The sequence below is a fragment of the Momordica charantia genome (genome assembly GCF_013281855.1).
Source record: "Momordica charantia cultivar OHB3-1 chromosome 7 unlocalized genomic scaffold, Mcharantia_2.0 BLBB01000007.1, whole genome shotgun sequence".
Classification (NCBI taxonomy): Eukaryota; Viridiplantae; Streptophyta; class Magnoliopsida; order Cucurbitales; family Cucurbitaceae; genus Momordica; species Momordica charantia.
Genome location: NW_028275165.1, coordinates 12,101,385 through 12,120,092, shown reverse-complemented (window position 1 = coordinate 12,120,092; position 18,708 = coordinate 12,101,385). Strand labels below are relative to the sequence as shown.

Genomic DNA, 18,708 nt, shown 5'->3' with positions numbered 1-18,708 from the left:
TCCATTTTATATTACTCTGACAGGTGTGCGCTTGCATCTATATAATTGTTACCACGCTTAGCGCGTGCGTTCAGCATAAACACCCAGTCAAGTTTTTGGCGCCGTTGCCGGGGACTTTAGTTTTAAAATTATTTTCAAATTCTTTTAGTTTTTATTTTTGTGAATTGTTGTTGGGTGTAATTTCCATCCACCGTTTTTGTTCTATTTTTTTTGGTCGTTTATCTCACAAGGGTAAGTTAAAGTGCATGAGCACAAGATCTTTTCTTCTACCCCTTGACCCTGAGATTGAGCGGACCCTTCGAAAAACTCGAAAGGAGCAAAGACTTCGAAAACAACTAGAAAAGCAAAAAGAGAGAGAAGGTGAAATCAGTCGTGAAAGTGAGGTAGAGAGTACGAGCACATCAATGGCAGATATTCCACCTCGTGATCCGGTTCATCCACCTGCTGTTAACGGTAATATGAGGGATCATGCAAGAAATGATGAATTCAACCATATCCAGATGGCGGACAACAGAGACGTGGCAATGCGAGAATATGCCGCCACGGCTTTTCAGAACTTTGATTCAGGGATAGTCAACCCTATTCCAGCCCACGCAAACTTTGAGCTTAAACCAATGATGTTCCAAATGTTGCAGACAATTGGACATTTTGGAGGGCAGGAACATGAGGATCCACATGATCATCTGAAATCATTCATTCAAATTGCAAATGCATTTCGATTACCTGGTATAACAGACGATGCTCTGAGACTAACACTTTTTCCATTTTCTTTGAAGGACCAAGCTAGAGCATGGCTCAATGCATTTCCACCGGGATCCATCACCACATGGGGGTCGTTAGTGGAGAAGTTCTTAACAAAATTCTTCCCACCTACTCGCCACGCTGATATCAGAGAGGAGATCATCTCCTTTAGACAGTATGATCGTGAACCTGTTCACGAGGCGTGGGAGAGATTTAAAGAACTAATCAGGAAATGTCCGAACCATGGCTTGCCGGCATGCATCCAGATAGAACATTTCTTTAGAGGTTTAGATCATCCTACTAAGATGATGCTAAACAATGCTGCCAACGGAGCCTTTACAAAGAAGACATTCAACGAGATAGTTGACATCCTAAACGACTTAGCTTCACAGAACGAACTATGGTGTTCGCAAAGATCTAGGGCAGCACCAAAGAAGCAAGATCCAGCTGGAGTTTTGGCTCTGGACATTGCGACCTCGATGCAAAAAGAGATGGTTACAATGAACCAGAGGCTGAAAGAGATGGCATTGGGAATAAAAAATCCATTAGCCACGCCGATACAACCTGTGCAGTCGGATTATTGCACTCCTGCCCCTGTTTGCCAAGTCAACGATCTCATTTGTTCATTTTGCAGTGAAAACCATATTTATGATAATTGTCCACATAACCCTGCTTCCGTTTTTTATGTAGGACATGGGAACAATAGGAACTTTAACCCATATTCGAACACCTACAACCCAGGTTGGAGGCACCACCCTAATTTCTCATGGGGAGGACAAGGAGGTTCGAGCGGTTTTAATCAAGGGCAGAGCCAGCAGAATAAGCAGCCCTATGTTCCACCTACACAGCAATACATCCCACCACCGCAACAGCAGTACAATCAGAGAACACAGACTCCACCAGTTCAAAATAACAACTCAAATCTTGAGAATATGATGAAAGAGTACATGGCCCGAACCGACGCAGTGATACAATCCCAAGCGGCATCAATGAGGAATTTCGAGACCCAATTGGGACAACTTGCCAATGAATTGAAGAATAGACCACAAGGTTCTTTTCCAGGCCATACTGAATTACCAAAACGAGAAGGGAAAGAACAGTGCAAAGCTGTCACCCTCAGGAGTGGACTGGCATATGATGGACCAACAATAACAGATGTACAGATTCCGTCCACTGAACCAATTGTAAAGATACCAGAAAATCCAACAACACCAGAAAAAGAAAATATTAGAAAAGGTAATGAGGACACCCCGAGTGTTCCTCCACAGGTACAGCCTTCTTTTACCCCTACTCCCCCGTTTACACAAAGATTAGTTAAGAAAAATAATGATTCCCAGTTTAGAAAATTTTTAGATATTTTAAAACAACTGCACATAAATATACCATTAGTAGATGCTCTAGAACAGATGCCAAATTATGCTAAGTTTTTGAAAGATATAGTTTCTAGGAAGAAAAAAATAGGAGAGCATGAACTGGTAGCCATGACAAAATGTAGTAGTGAAGCTGTAGGCAGCCCGCTACCCATGAAATGTAATGATCCTGGCAGTTTTACCATTCCATGTTCCATAGGAGGAAAAAACTTAGGTAGGGCATTATGTGATCTAGGCGCTAGCATTAATCTTATGCCATTATCAGTTTTCAAATCTTTAGGCATAGGAGAAGCTAGACCTACTACGGTTACCCTCCAACTAGCAGATAGATCTATCATAAGACCTGAGGGAAAGATAGAAGATGTTTTAGTCCAGGTGGACAAATTCATTTTCCCTGCGGACTTTATCATTCTAGATTGCGAGGCAGACTTAGACGTTCCCATTATTTTGGGAAGACCATTTCTAGCCACTGGGGATACAGTTTTTAATGTGAGGAAGGGAGAAATTACAATGAGGGTAAATAATGAAGAAGTTAAATTTAACGTTCTAGATGCCATGAAATTACCAGGAGACTTTGAAGAGTGCTCTGCTATAAATAGCTTGAATCCTATTATGTTTGATGAGTTTTATGACTCGTTAGTTACAGAGATTGAAGAAGAGCTTGATAAGATAGCAGAAGGACCAGAATATGTGGCTAATCCTATTGAAAAAATACAAAAAGAAGAATGCAAGTCGTTACTTCCGTCCATAGTGGAACCACCCACGTTGGAGCAGAAGCCATTGCCGTCGCATTTGAAATATGCGTATCTAGGGGATAACGACACTTTACCAGTTATTATAGCTTCCAATTTATCACCTACTAATGAATATTCTTTATTGCAGATTTTGGAGAAGCACAAAAAGGCCATTGGATGGACGATAGCAGATATCCGAGGGATAAGCCCGGCCTTTTGCATGCACAAAATTCTATTGGAAGAAGATGCTAAGAACTCTATTGAGAGTCAAAGGCGGTTGAACCCGAAGATGAAAGAGGTTGTAAGAAAAGAAATTCTTAAATGGCTTGACGCCGGTGTTATATACCCAATATCTGACAGCAGCTGGGTAAGCCCAGTACAGTGTGTACCAAAGAAAGGGGGTATTACCGTGGTGGCCAACGAGGAGAATGAGCTCATCTCAACCCGAACTGTGAGCGGGTGGAGAGTTTGCATTGATTATCGCAAACTCAACAAGGTAACAAAGAAAGACCATTTTCCTCTCCCGTTTATTGACCAGATGCTCGACCGTCTGGCAGGTAAGGATTTCTATTGTTTTTTAGATGGATATTCGGGTTATAATCAAATTACTATTGCTCCAGAAGACCAGGAGAAGACAACATTTACGTGTCCGTATGGTACGTTCGCTTTTAGGCGAATGCCCTTTGGACTATGCAATGCACCCGCGACTTTTCAGAGGTGTATGATGGCCATCTTCTCTGACATGGTAGAAAATATTCTAGAAGTTTTTATGGATGACTTTTCTGTTTTTGGAAATTCTTTCGACGCTTGTTTAGTTAATTTGGAGAGAGTATTGGAGAGATGTGAACAAACAAACCTAGTCCTAAATTGGGAGAAGTGTCATTTCATGGTACAAGAGGGTATTGTTTTGGGTCACAAAATTTCCAAGCAAGGAATAGAGGTAGACCACGCTAAGATAGACATCATTTCAAAGCTACCTCCTCCTACAAATGTCAAAGGGATTAGAAGTTTTTTAGGGCATGGGGGATTTTACCGCCGCTTTATAAAAGACTTTGCTAAAATTTCTAAACCCCTGTGTCAATTGTTAGAACATGATAGACCATTTGTTTTTTATGATGACTGTTTAAAATAATTTGAAATGTTGAAAGTTGCTCTAAGTTCAGCTCCTATAATTATGGAACCTAATTGGGATTTACCTTTTGAGCTCATGTGTGATGCCAGTGATTATGCAATAGGAGCTATGTTAGGACAACGTAAAAACAAGATCTTGCATCCTGTGTATTATGCTAGTAAGACTCTGACCGGTGCACAACTCAATTACACTACTACTGAAAAGGAACTGTTAGCAGTTGTGTTCGCCTTTGATAAGTTTAGGTCTTACTTGATAGGCACAAAAGTCATTGTTTTTACTGACCATTCTGCTTTAAAATATTTATTTGCTAAAAAAGATGCTAAACCACGTTCGATACGGTGGATTTTGTTACTTCAAGAGTTTGATATTGAAGTTAGGGACATGAAGGGTACTGAAAACCAAGTTGCTGATCACCTGTCTAGATTGGAATCCCCGCTCTGTGATGATGGAACTGTTATTCGTGAACAGTTTATTGACGAGCAACTCTTGCGAGTTGATTCAGTCCCGTGGTATGCCGATATAGCAAATTATTTGGTAAGTCGAATAGTTCCTTATGAGTTCAACAAGCAACAGGTGAAGAAATTTCTAAATGAAGTTCGATGTTATCGTTGGGATGAGCCTTTTTTATATAAGCTAGGACCTGACAATATCTTACGCAGGTGTGTCGCAGAAGAAGAGCACGAGGCGATATTAGACGCTTGTCATATGTCTCCATATGGAGGACATTTTGCAGGACACAAAACCGCAGCCAAAGTCTTGCAAAGTGGGTTCTTTTGGCCCACTCTGTTCAAAGATGCACATAAGTTTGCCCAGGTTTGTGACAAATGCCAACGGACAGGTAATATATCTAAACGCCACGAAATGCCTCAAACCCCGATCCTGGAGATTGAAATATTTGATGTGTGGGGTATAGATTTTATGGGTCCATTTCCATCTTCTAATGGTAAGCTTTATATATTGTTAGCAGTAGATTATGTTTCGAAATGGATAGAAGCCATTGCAACTGCTACCAATGATTCCAAAGTTGTCATTCGTTTTCTGCAAAAGCACATTTTTACGCGTTATGGAACCCCGCGTTGTCTGATAAGCGATGGGGGGGCTCATTTTGTGAATAGGTCGATGCAAAAGTTGCTGACTAAATACAATGTGCGTCATAGGGTTGCAACAGCATATCATCCTCAGTCGAATGGGTTAGCCGAAATATCTAATAGGGAGATAAAAAACATTTTAGAAAAAACTGTAAATCTTAACCGTAGGGATTGGTCTTTTAAGCTTGATGATTCACTTTGGGCATATAGGACAGCATTTAAGACTCCCCTCGGCATGTCCCCCTATAGGCTAGTTTTTGGAAAAGCATGTCATTTGCCTCTTGAGCTAGAATATAAAGCATTTTGGGCTACTAAGAAATTAAATTTTGATTTGTTGGCTGCAGGTGAAGCGAGGAAGTTACAATTGTTGGAATTAGAAGAACACAGGCACTTTTCTTATGAGAATGCTAAGTTGTTTAAGGAAAAAACTAAACAGTGGCATGATAGGCGTCTTCGGCCGAACAATCTTCAAGAAGGTGATCTGGTTCTGTTATTCAACTCTAGGTTGAAACTTTTCCCTGGAAAACTTAAGTCTAGATGGTCTGGTCCCTTTCAAATTTTTAAAGTCTACCCATATGGGGCAGTGGATCTAGTTGACTCTAAGGGAAATGTTTTTAAAGTAAATGGGCAGAGACTTAAGCCGTATTTTGGAGAACCAGTGGATAGAGGAAAAACCTCTATTCAACTTTCAGGTCAATAAATGTTTGCGAAAAATGTTTTTCCTTCTTATCCGTTTGGAAAGAACAAAAGTAAAGGAAGGAAATTTTTGTATCTTACATTCTTTTTGTCTAATTATAAAAAGTTTTGCTTATTAAGAATGTTTTTGGAAAACGTTGAAAAACAAAAAGAAAGAATGAAAAAAAATGAAAAAAAAAAAAAAAAACATTGAAAAAATTTTACGCAGGCGCCTGGCGCCTGCCCTGTTTTCCAGCAGTTCGAATTTCGTTTTCCTTCACGGTTTGGGTTTTAATTTTCGATAGCATGGGCTTTATTTTGGGTCAAACATTAATCCTCTATGATTTAGCTTTAAGAACTTCTCTTCAAACTCAAAATTTGTTTCCCTAATCCTATTTTGTATTCAAATTTGTTTTCTTTTCCTTTTAGGTTTAGGAAAACTTGGTTGAACTTAAATGTCAATCCCTTTCCATTTAGGATTTAGTTTGGGGAAAGCTTTAAATAGACCCATTGCCTAAGCTTTACAACTCCACCAAAACCCACACAACTCTCTTCTTCCCCTTGTTTTTTCGAAAAAAAAACCCACTCCCTTCATCACCCTTGTTTTCGATTTTCAGCCACCAAAGAGAAGAAGAAATTTCCAGCATTTGCTTACATCTATGGCTTCCTCTTCTCAACATACTTCAATTCCTACCTCTTCCACTCAAGCTCCAAATGCCACAAGCATTCCTTTTCCACCATTGGAGAACTTCCAACACCACATGGGTTCAGATTCTAGGCTAGCTGCTGTTAGGGGAGGAAACCCGCTTCAAACATTTGAATGTCCTCCATCCCAAGCTCCTACACAACATCCTATAATGAGCCCACATGGTTATGTTAATTTTCAGCAACTACCCACCTTTAATATACCTCAAAACAGTGAGTTTAGGGCTGAAAATCCTCAACAACTTCCTCCAATGATCAATCCGGGTATGTACCAACCGTTTATGTTTAACCCGGTTCCTTCATATCATTTTTCCCTTGTCCCAAATGCAAATTCCAGCTAGTGTTCATCCTTATGGAATGCCAAACCCATCTACTCTATTTCCTAGCCTTCCACCTTATTATGGAATGGGTCATTGGGTACCTCCAACCAATTATGGGATGCTTTCACCTAGGGTTCCCCCACCAGCTCAACTTCCATTCCTAGAAAGAGGACCTCAAGCACCCCAATTGAACCCTAACATATCGAGTACCTTCAACACGGGACAACTAAAACCCTTAGAGCCTCCTAGGATGCCAACCCCAATCAATATGCCAATGGATGCAGGAGATGAGCATGGAGGAGAGCAAGAGAAGAGCCATAGCCATAGGCTAGAGCCCGGGGTTTCGATAGGACAAAAGAGGAAGGGCAAGGAGGTGATGATAGACCCAGAAATTGAGGAAGATGGGAGTAGTAGGCGTCTGACGCCTAAGGATTCATCTATGGAGAACAGGGACGAGGAGCAGTTTTATTCATCTCCATTGATTATTACACCGGAAGATGGTAATGATGATTTTCTACTGGTTTCACGAGGACATTGTTCAAATATGCCAGAAACAGAGGATACCGAGAACGAAGTGGTGAGAACAGATACTCAGGAACCTTCCCCATTGGATACACCTACAGAAGGAGCATTTTGTAGTCACCAAGAGTTGCCTACTGGGGCAACTGGATCTACTCCGTTGGCAACGGATGAGTATGTCACACCGATGGCCACTCTACCAGGGGTAAGGGATGCTCACACTATTCCTTCTAATACAGTTAACCCGCTTGGGTGTGATACAGGTAGATCCAAGGTTGGGGAGAATAGTACTCAAGAACCCACCAGCGAAGAAGATCCTGAGGACACGCAGACGATAAGGGAAATGTTTCAATACAAGAGACGGGAGAAAAAGAGTTCAAAACGACGTGCAGTTCAGGCTAAGAAGCCAACAGTGCCCATGAATGAACCTAAAACGAGAGCTGCGAAAGCTAAAGCAGCTGAAGCTAAGAAGAAGGTAGTGGCACCTGGGCCAGTTGATACAATTGAACTCGACTTGTCTGAGGGAGAGGAGGTCGAGACGAAATGGAACGCGGAAAATTTAGCCACTCGAACTTCATTAATGAAATCCCGTAAGATTATGACAGAATTGGGATTCGATCTCACTCTAGGAGATGTGCCTGATGATTGGAGGGAGACCGCCAGAGACAAAGAATGGAGACCACTCATTCAGCCCATACAATGTGAGGCTTTGGAGTTAGTCAGAGAGTTCTATGCTGCTGTCCATCCCCAGTCACATATAGCCATAGTGCGCGGGAAGGAAATACGGTTTGATGCCACTCAGATCAACTACACCTTCAACATTGAGAATATCAGAGATGCTGTGGGCAATAAGATGTTAATGACTCCGACTCTGGAACAGCTTGATGAGGCTCTAGAATGTGTTGGGAAGCCCTCTGCCACTTGGGATTTGACTACTCATGGCAAGGTACGACTAAAACCCGAGGATGTTTCCCTAGCTGCTGCAGGATGGTTATACATAGTCAAAAACAGAATTCTGCCAACGGAGCATGATGAGCATGTCACTCAGGATAGGGCACTGCTGGTTTATGCCATGCTAAAGGGCATAGATGTGAATTATGGAGAATTGATCAATACTACTATCCATGAGTGTGCCCACCGAACACGTGGTAAGCTTTATCACCCACGTTTGGTCACTTCTTTATGCTTACGACAAGGTGTACAGCTCCCTGAGGATCAAATTAAGAGAGATGCCCCAATTGTGGAAGAGAAGAATATTCGGCGTATTATCGCCCATGCGTTACAAAGAAGGGAAGGTACTGGGATGTCACCTACATCGGAGATCCGTCGTCTTCGAGAGGAGAACCAACAGCTGCGAGATCAGGTTCGAGAAGTCGTGCAACATATCTACAACTTAAGGGCTTCATTGGATTTTGCGGTTTTACCTTCATGGCCTCCAGCGCTAGCTGCTATCCTTGGTCATCCATCTCCCAGTACTGACACTGATCCTAGTCCACAACCTCCGACTTCATGAAGGGGAGGTTCCTTCTTTGCTATTTTTTGTGTTTCATTCTTTTGGTTAATGACGTAGTTGCATACTCTAGCATTACTACGCATGTTTTTTTTTTGTATTGATTATGTTTCGAGCTCAGTTGAAGCATGAATAAATTAGTATCGTTTATCTTCTGATCACTTAAAGTATGCCTTCACTTAACCTTAGTTTAGCTTTTCACATGCCTATTTTGAAGCATCTGTGCTGTGCATGTGATTTCATGTCGATGATGATTATAAGAGATTGTTGAGTTTTCTGTTCTATGCCTGACTAAGCTTTGAGCTATTTCCTTTGTTTATGTGATAAACTCATTTTCTTTTATGTCTTTTTGATCTTTACAGACTTTAAGCTTTTTCTTTGCCCCTATATAGGAAGTCCTTGTCCTTTTTACTGTTAAGCCTTTTTTTTTCATCCGATGCAAAAGTCTTTTCCCAGTGAGGACACTGTCTCTCTTAAGTTTGGGGGGGACAGTCGTTGTGTCAGTCGTTGTTTCAAAAAGATAAGGTGTTATTTATATTTAAAAAATCATGCTATTTTCTTTTGAAAAAGAGTCAGTTGGAAAGAAAGAAAATGTTGAAAAAGCACTTAGCTAAAAAAAAAAAAAAAAAAAAAAAAAAAAACGAAAGAAAGAAAGAAAAAAAAAGTTGCAAAAGAGTAAAAAGAGTCTTGTTGAGAGAAAATAAGAGTGGGGAAAAGACTTGTGTTAGAAAGAAAAGAGCGGTAAAAACAATGAGAGTTAAAGAAAATGTATTTATGATTCCCGAGTCCTACTGTAGACACCCATTTAGTTTTAGGTTGGGTGTTGACTTTGAAAATAGCAGTAAAGATGGTGATAAGTGACTTCGTGTTTCTCATTGTTGTCGTTTTATGACCTAGCTGTTAGTTCAAAGTCTTTCTACGAGTAGCTGTGGTTGAAACCGATGTTAGTGTGTGGAAACCTCAGGGGCTAGTAGCCGGTCTTTCAGATGTAAAAGTCTTAGTGTAAGAAGGGAGTGTGCAGATTCCTTAGGGGTATTTGAAAACGTTTTCTGTTTTTGAAAGAGAAAAAAAAGATTTTGAAAGAAAAAGTTTTTATCATTTCAAACTTGGTTTATAGTGACTAAGTTTACAAAGGCAATAGAATGGTAGGCTTTGACATCTTTTCCCTGAGACAAATTATGATTGAACATCTCGGTTGCTTTTGCTTTTCCTTGTCCATGTGTTAGAAAGCTGATTAAAGTTGCTAAGTTTTACTTGAGGACAAGCAAAAAGTTAAGTTTGGGGGTGTGATTACGCTTGTTTACATGCGTAAAAAGAAGGTTTTAGATGCTGTTTTTACTATGTTTCGGCTTTGTTTCGGATTTTTCTCGATCATTTGAGTTCCAATTCATGCAAAATTCATATACTATGGTTTGTGGATGGCTTATGTTGTATTTATGACATTTTAGGACCATTTGGGAGTGCAAATTAATCAAAAGAAGCGAAAAGACGAAAAAACACCTTGGGAGGCGCCAGGCGCCTGGGATGCCTGCAGAAAAACTGGTTTTCTTCCAACTTTGCCCTTAATGAAACGCGTCTTCCCATGCGTTTTGGTGGTTCCAACCGATGCATACGTGTAGAAGAAGTGTTCCACTATCAGTTTGAGCACGATTTGGTCAGTCAAAGGAGTTGGAAATGGGTGATTCACCATCATTTTAGGACCTACCTAACCAATTCTGCACAGCTATAAATTCCAGCAACTTCTCCACCAAATTCATCAAGCCTTGCTTCCTTCTCTTGATCATTTTTAGTTTTTCTTTGTTGCTTTCTAAGTACTTTTGAGTTGCTTTCATTAGTTACTTTTGGTTTTTAAATCCCGAGCACTTTACATTCTTTTATTGAGCTTTGTTTTGTTTCCATTTGTACTTAGTTATTTTCTACTTATTCAAATATATAAAAATCTAGCACTTTGCTTATCTTCTCTTTGTCTTTACTTTATTTTTAGTTAAGAGAGTTGTGTTTTTGGAGGAAAGAGCACGTGACACTCTCCCTTGCTTGAAAGAGAAGGGCGAAGCTCTCAATCCCGATAAAAACTCTCCGTTAGTTAACTCTTGTTTTTCACACATGCATTCCACATTCAACCATTTTACTTGCTGTATTTTCTTCAATATGTCTTTCTAAATTCCCGTCTCTAGCCCGGTTATGGATAGTTAGCCTTTTATGTCTAAAAAGGGTTTGCTAAGAAGTAGTGTTTTTACTTTCCATTCATTGCTCAACATGTTTTCCCAAAAAGTTAGGATTTAGAGAAGGCCACTGTAAGTCTTAACAAGTCAATACTGAAAAGGTTGCTTATTTGCATTGTTGAGTGGTTAAATCGAGGAGAGGAGCGCCTTAGACATAAGGGTTCCGCTTAAGTAGCCTAGACATAGGACCTTAACCCGAGGTTGCGACTATTTCCATCCTAAAACTAAGATATATCTCATAATAGACATATTAGGGAATGTCTTAGGACTTTGAACTTGCTTAGACATAAGTAAAGTGAGAAGCGTAGTCGTTAGTTTCTAAAGTAAAATGCATATTGTCCTTAGCATGTCCTTGATTCTTTGTTGGCTAACTTGAAGTAAATCGGGCTAGGTTTTATTATTATAAGTCCAAATCCCAAATCCAAAACCATTATTTGTGACCACTTCCCATTTTACAAGAATCACTCATTTCAACATTCACTATTCTTTAAAACTTCAGAGTTTGGAAATTATTTAGAAGTCCTTGAGGATCGATACTTGGATACTCCATCCATTTTATATTACTCTGACAGGTGTGCGCTTGCATCTATATAATTGTTACCACGCTTAGTGCGTGCGTTCAGCATAAAACATCCCACTCAAGTTTTTGGCGCCGTTGCCGGGGACTTTAGTTTTAAAATTATTTTCAAATTCTTTTAGTTTTTATTTTTGTGAATTGTTGTTGGGTGTAATTTCCATCCACCGTTTTTGTTCTATATTTTTGGTCGTTTATCTCACAAGGGTAAGTTAAAGTGCATGAGCACAAGATCTTTTCTTCTACCCCTTGACCCTGAGATTGAGCGGACCCTTCGAAAAACTCGAAAGGAGCAAAGACTTCGAAAACAAATAGAAAAGCAAAAAGAGAGACAAGGTGAAATCAGTCCTGAAAGTGAGGTAGAGAGTATGTCATGTAAGGTTATGTCATGTAACTGGAACACTATATAACATATATATAGTATATATTTAATATACGATGTATATAGTTGATATACAACATATATATACAGTATATATTCGATATACATATGGATAATATTCTAGTAGTAACCTAAAGGGTTTATAGTATATGGATAAGGTTGCGTACCTTATCCTGGTAACACTATGGATATGACCGACTTTGTAATAGTTACAAATGACTTGATCTAGGTCATTCGTGTGGAGACATGCGAGTTTGTGTATCCAATACAATGAGTTTGTATAAGACTGGACAGTGAAATAAATCCTTAGTTTTAATATCGTTAGCTAATATATATTAATATTTCAATAGGAAGACCAGGTAACTCGATCTCAATCTTTAGTGAGTTATGGACTTCTGCTTATTAGGACTCGTCATTTGATTTGTATATGTGAGAGTGGCTCAAATCGCCGACTCAATATTCCTACTATTTTGAGGACGAGACTGAGTGGGGAGCTGGGAACATAACTACACAAGATGGAATTCACTTCTTTCTGACTTTATGGTAAGTAGACGAGTGTTCTCTTAAGTGCTGACTCTAGGACTTGAACAAGGGACCCCACATTCTTACTGGCCGTACAGGGACTTTCTATTATTGGTCGGACTATAATCAGGTTGTTCATTAGAGGATCAACAGTACTTAATGTTCAAGATGTAACAAAAGGGTAAAACGATAATTTGACCCAGTTGTGGTTATGAACGCTTGTGAAAGATTGACTTACTGTTAATGGTCAAAATCCGTGGACGCAAAATATTTTACAGTGAGAAGAGTGCAGCTGTTGATCTTTAGTAGAATGACTGACAGTTAAGGAATATTGATTAATATGGTTAAGGAGTTAAATAAATTAATCTCGTATCGTTGGAGCTTCCGATCTGTAGGTCTATTAGGTCCCTTTGCTAGCTCGTAAAAGATAGTTAAGAACATTTAGTCTTGAAAAGAATTTGAATTTTCCAAATTTGTTAAATGGAATTACAAGTTAATTGTATGAGATGCAATTAATATAATGTATGTTGATACATTATAATATACAGTTGATTTTCAATTGGATACAAAATTACGAGAGACGGATATTAGAATTTGATTCTAATATGGTTGATTAATTTAAGTTAATTAAATTAATTAAATCAACGGGATATATTAATTTGGTTAAATTAAATTATATTTAAATTAATTCAGTTAATTATTATTTTTAATTAATTAAATCAGATTTAATTAATGATTAATTTAATTAAAATAGTTTTAATTAAATGTAATATATAAAAGGAAAGGAAAAACAGGGAAAGTAGGAGCTCCCACTTCGGTGGGAGTTGGGGAAATTGTGAGTGGGGAAGTAGTGACTTCCCCCTCACTCTTCCTCCCTTACAACAGGGTGGTTCTACCCTTCCCTAGTTCCCCGTTCATCAGTTGTATGAGTTTCGGATACTCAAACAGACAACCTCTCTCTCAATCTATCGATCCCCCTCTCAGTTTAAAGACAGTTCCCACAAACCAAATTCTTCACACCCAAATGATAGCAAGGAATACTTTTTTGTAGCGTTGGTCTCTAAATTGAAGAGGTGTCTACAAAGGTTTATTTCACTAATTTCATTTTAATAATGCTTCTGTCTTTTCTTTGCCGCAATTCAAAAACAAGATCGAAGCACACGCATTCACGCGCTTCCACTGTGGGATTTGATGCCTTTATGTGAGATGTGACATAGACATAAGCGCATAAACCATGGTCCTAGACATATGCCCTATAATCCATTAATCAAAATGAGTCGATAAATATATTTTAGGACTGTAGTCACACATATAAATATGATTGTATGTTACCCTAGGCTCTACATCAACAAAAAGTGGTTCGTTAAAGAGTAGAACTCAGGTTTCCAAATATAGTTAGAAAGTGTCGGCGCTTTTTCCCCAAAGTGTGTATCTTCTATATTTTCCATCAAAATTAAGCTAGGAAGCAGAAATGTTGTGTTTTATAAAATTGATTGATATTTGCAACCCCAAACAAGACTAGTTGTCACCATTTTCTTCATAAATCACCCTTGAATTTTTTAACCATTTCACTTCATAAGTTTATTTTGAAAGGAAAAGTCCCTGAACATTCGACTTTGGATTACTTTCGAGTATTACTTGCGACCGTGTACGCTTGCTCGTATCTCTTATCTTTTTGAGGTAGAGAAAGTCCCACCAAAGGTTCACGACTTTCTTCTCCTTGTTGGTAGCCTTTTTATTTTCTCAATTTTATAGTGTAATAACTTCTTTTGATATGCTTCCAATCTTTTTATTCAATATGTGTTTCTCTTTGATCATAATTAAAAGAATATTTATTTAGAAAACCATCAAATGTCATATTTCTATCAAGTTGTCACGGTCTTCCTATGCAGAAATTAGTAGCATGCATACACACAATATGATCACAAGTAATATCATCTTTGTACTTACCTATTGCAAAAGGAACTTGAACTTGCTGCTGGACTCTCACATCACCACTATCATTCAACCATTGTAAGTTTTAGGGTTGTGGATGTGGTGTGGTGGCAAACTTCAATATTTTCACTATATCCTTACTAGCAGCATTAGTACAACTGTGATGATCCCAATTATTTTATATGTATTTAATAATATCAAATTGAGATAATTACTCATAAAATACAACTTATTAAAATAAAATAAGACAAAAAAAATTTCTTTCATTTAAAAATTGAAACGATAACTTAATGAAACTTAACTTATAAATCTCTAGCAGTGAAAATCATAAATTATACTCCTTAAATAAAACAAAGTAAAAATGCAGTATAGTCATAGTTAAAAGTATAAAATTTAAATAAAATTCAAGTGTTTCATGTCTCCTCCTCTTCAATGCCAAGGTCATCATCGACGTTGTTCTCGTCATCTACATAACTATCTGTAAGAAAAATTGAAACCACATAGGGTGAGTATAAAAATATCCAGTAAGTAGTTCCTGTAACGCCCCCGAATTTTAATAACTTACACGGGGAACATTACTAAACTTATTTTCTTCATACTTTCTCCCAAGTCATAAAGGCCACTAAACGAACCCAAATAATTTAACTATTTATATGCTAATTCAACCTTTTATTTGCTTAGCTTGAACATGTGAACACTGCACTTAACAGATGAACGAAACAACTTGTCCTCCATGGACAAGCGACACATAACTCTCCTTTTTAAGTTCAAACAAATCTAAACTGAGTAAACAACGATAGACCAAGAATCTTCTAGATAGAAGCACAACCCTACAGGATGATAACAAATCAACTAAGCAAATAAATCCACCACGCTACCACTGCATCGCTCTGATAATAACACCAAAACAAAAAGTTAATCCATGATTCAAACTTTCTAAGTTAGCAAATCCAATAATGTTAAACATACTTCCTAAGCTTCTCAACGGAACCAAAGGCCCGATCTTTACAAGAGTCTAGAATTCATAGAAAAGTCATCTAAAACATTCTAATAACTCCATGAACATTACACAAATCAATGCGCAAAACATAGGACATAAACTAAATCAACAATGACTCATAACAACCTATTTTAGACAAGTTAAAACTAAACGGAACATAGCTATGGTCCTTATTCTCGATTCTCCTCTACACCATCACCATGATCATACCTCGTATCTGAAGGGATGTGAATCCCGGAGCGGAAGTGGACCGTTGTTCGTGATATTTGGGAAACAAAATCAAAATGTGCAAGATGAAAATACAGGGGAAAAAATATACCTTTGAAGAACTTTTCTTCAACGAATTTCCCTTAAACACCACCACTCAATCTTCCTTGCTATCCTCTTGGGTTTCGAGATCATGCTTGTGGGAGCGTTTCCTTGGAACGAGAGGGAGAGTTTGAGAGAGAATGGGAGTTCTGCCTTTTTTTTTTCTGTTCTGTTCTCTTGTATTTTGCAGAACTGCAAAAGGAAGAACAAAAAGCAGTGACGTGGGGAGTTACCCCACGTCACTTAATTGCCCACTCCTCTGCAATTTTGCAGGGGAGTTACTTATTAATTTATATATTAATATTAATTAATAATAATAATTTTTATATATATAAAATTTATTAATTAATCATATTAATTAATAAATATAATTAATTATTAATCCAATTAATAATTAATTAATAAATATATATGTAAATCAAATAAATAATTAACACTTAATTATTTATTATAAAATTAGAATCATATTCTAAAACATTTCTCTCGCATAACCTATAGTTGTAATGTACATCTTATGCACATTATTTTTAATCTATAGTTATGAATCATATTCATATTAATTCTATTTGAATCTCATTCAAATAATTTCTCTCGTAATATATAGTTTTAATTTATAATTAACTATATATTATAATGTATCAATATACATATAATCCCTTAAGTAATTTGAACAATTCAAATTCTTCTAAAAACTTGATCCTCGGTTTACCTGTTATGAGCTAGCAAGGGGACCTAATGGACCTACAGATCAGAAGCTCCAACGATGCAAGATTAATCGGTCAAACTCATTGACCGAGTTAATCAAGATTCGTTAACTACGGGTCATTCCACTAAAGACCCACAGTTGGACTCTTCTCACTGCAGAATGTTTTCGTGTCCATAGATATACGACCATTAATGACGAGTCAATCCTTCACGAGTACTCGTAACTCAAGTTGGGTCAAATTACCATTTTACCCCTGAGTTACATCTTACTCCTTAAATACCACTGCTCCTCACTCGGTCTCGTCCCCAAAATGGTAGGAATGTTGAGTCGGCAACTTGGGCCATCCTCACCCATACAGATCAAAGGACGAGCCCTCACCGGCAGGAGTCCATAACTCACTCAGGATTGAGAATGAGTTTCCTGGTCATCCTAAGAAACAACAATCTATTAGTTAACGGTGTTACTGTTGGGTGTGTTGCCCTAAACTCGTAGTTTGTATTTTGTAAAAATAAATGTCTATGTAATAAAGTTTTATTCAATAAATTTGTTGTTGAATCATAGCTCTGCATTTTCCAAAATCCAATAAACTAAACATCCAATGTTATTTATGATGTAATCGGGACAGTATATATACTAGGTATATAGTTGATATACGGGGTATTTATTTGATATACCCCTGATATATGAATGGATAATGTCCCGTGAATAACCTAAAGGGTCTATAGTATATGGATAAGACTGGGTACCTTATCCTGGCAACACTATGGATACGACCCGCTCTGTAAAGGTTACAGACGACTCGATCTAGGTCGTTCGTGTGGAGACATGCGAGTAGGGGTATCCTATACAATGAGTTTGTATAAAACCGGACCGCGAAATAGGCAATCTTTAGTTGTAATACCGTTAACTAATAGATTGCCATTTCTTAGGATGACCAGGCAACTCATTCTCAATCCGGAGTGAGTTATGGACTCCTGGCCGTGAGGGCTCGTTCTTTGATCTGTATTGGTGAGAGTGGCCCGAGTCGCCGACTCAACATTTCTACCATTTTGGGGACGAGACCGAGTGGGGAGCTGGGAACATAACTTCACAAAATGGAATTCACTCCTCCCCGACTTTAGGGAAGTAGGTGAGTGTTCCCTTAAATGCTGACTCCGGGACTTGAACAAGGGCCCCACCCTCTCATTGGCCGAGAGGAACTTCCGGTTATTGGTTGGATCATAACCGGGTTGTTCATTAGAGGAGCAATGGTGTTTAAGGAGTAAGATGTAACTCAGGGGTAAAACGGTAATTTGACCCAACTTGAGTTACGAACACTCGTGAAGGATTGACTCGTCATTAATGGTCGTATATCCATGGACACGAAAACATTTTGCAGTGAGAAGAGTGCAACTGCGGGTCTTTAGTGGAATGACCCGTAGTTAACGAATCTAGATTAACTTGGTCAATGAGTTTGACCGATTAATCTTGCATCCATACAGCTTCGGATCTATAGGTCCATTAGGTCCCCTTGCTAGCTCATAACGGGTAAAACGAGGATCAAATTTTTGGAAGAATTTGAATTGTTCAAATTACTTAAGGGATTATATGTATATTGATACATTATAATATATATAGTAAATTGTAAATTAAAACTATATATTATGAGAGATATTATTTGAATGAGATTCAAATAAAATTAATATGAATGAGATTCATATTAAAACTATAGGTTAAAAATAATGTGCATAAGATGTACATTAAAACTATAGGTTATATGAGAGAAATGTTTTAGAATATGATTCTAATTTTATAATAAATAATTAAGTGTTAATTATTTATGTATATATATATTTATTAATTATTAATTGGATTAATAATTAATTATATTAATTAATTTGATTAATTAATTATATATATATATATATTAATTATTATATATATTTTAATTATTATATATATATATATATTAATATTATTATTATTATTAATATTAACTCCTCTGCAAAATTGCAGGGGAGTGAGAGGTGTTGTGACGTGGGGAGTTACCCCACATCACCCTTCTTCTTCTCCAAGTGTTGGAGAAGGAGAAGAACAAGTTTTTGTTACAGAACAGAGGAAAAAAAACTCCCAGGATTTCTCTCAAATTCTCTCAATCTCTCCCTCTCTTCGATCAAGGTGCTACCACAAGCACGATCCCGAGACCTAAGAGGATAGCGAGGAAGATCCGGTGGTGGTGTTCGAGGGAAATTCACTGATGAAACGTTCTTCAAAGGTTTGTTTTT

The 18,708-nt window shown here is 37.9% G+C and overlaps 1 non-coding gene across 1 annotated transcript; it reads right to left on the bottom strand.

Moving 5' to 3' along the window:
* Positions 1–884: 884 nt before the first annotated feature.
* On the bottom strand, positions 885–991 carry LOC148210374 (small nucleolar RNA R71). The gene has a single exon (XR_015792495.1). It is a non-coding gene; the product is annotated as a small nucleolar RNA R71 (small nucleolar RNA).
* Positions 992–18,708: the final 17,717 nt, after the last annotated feature.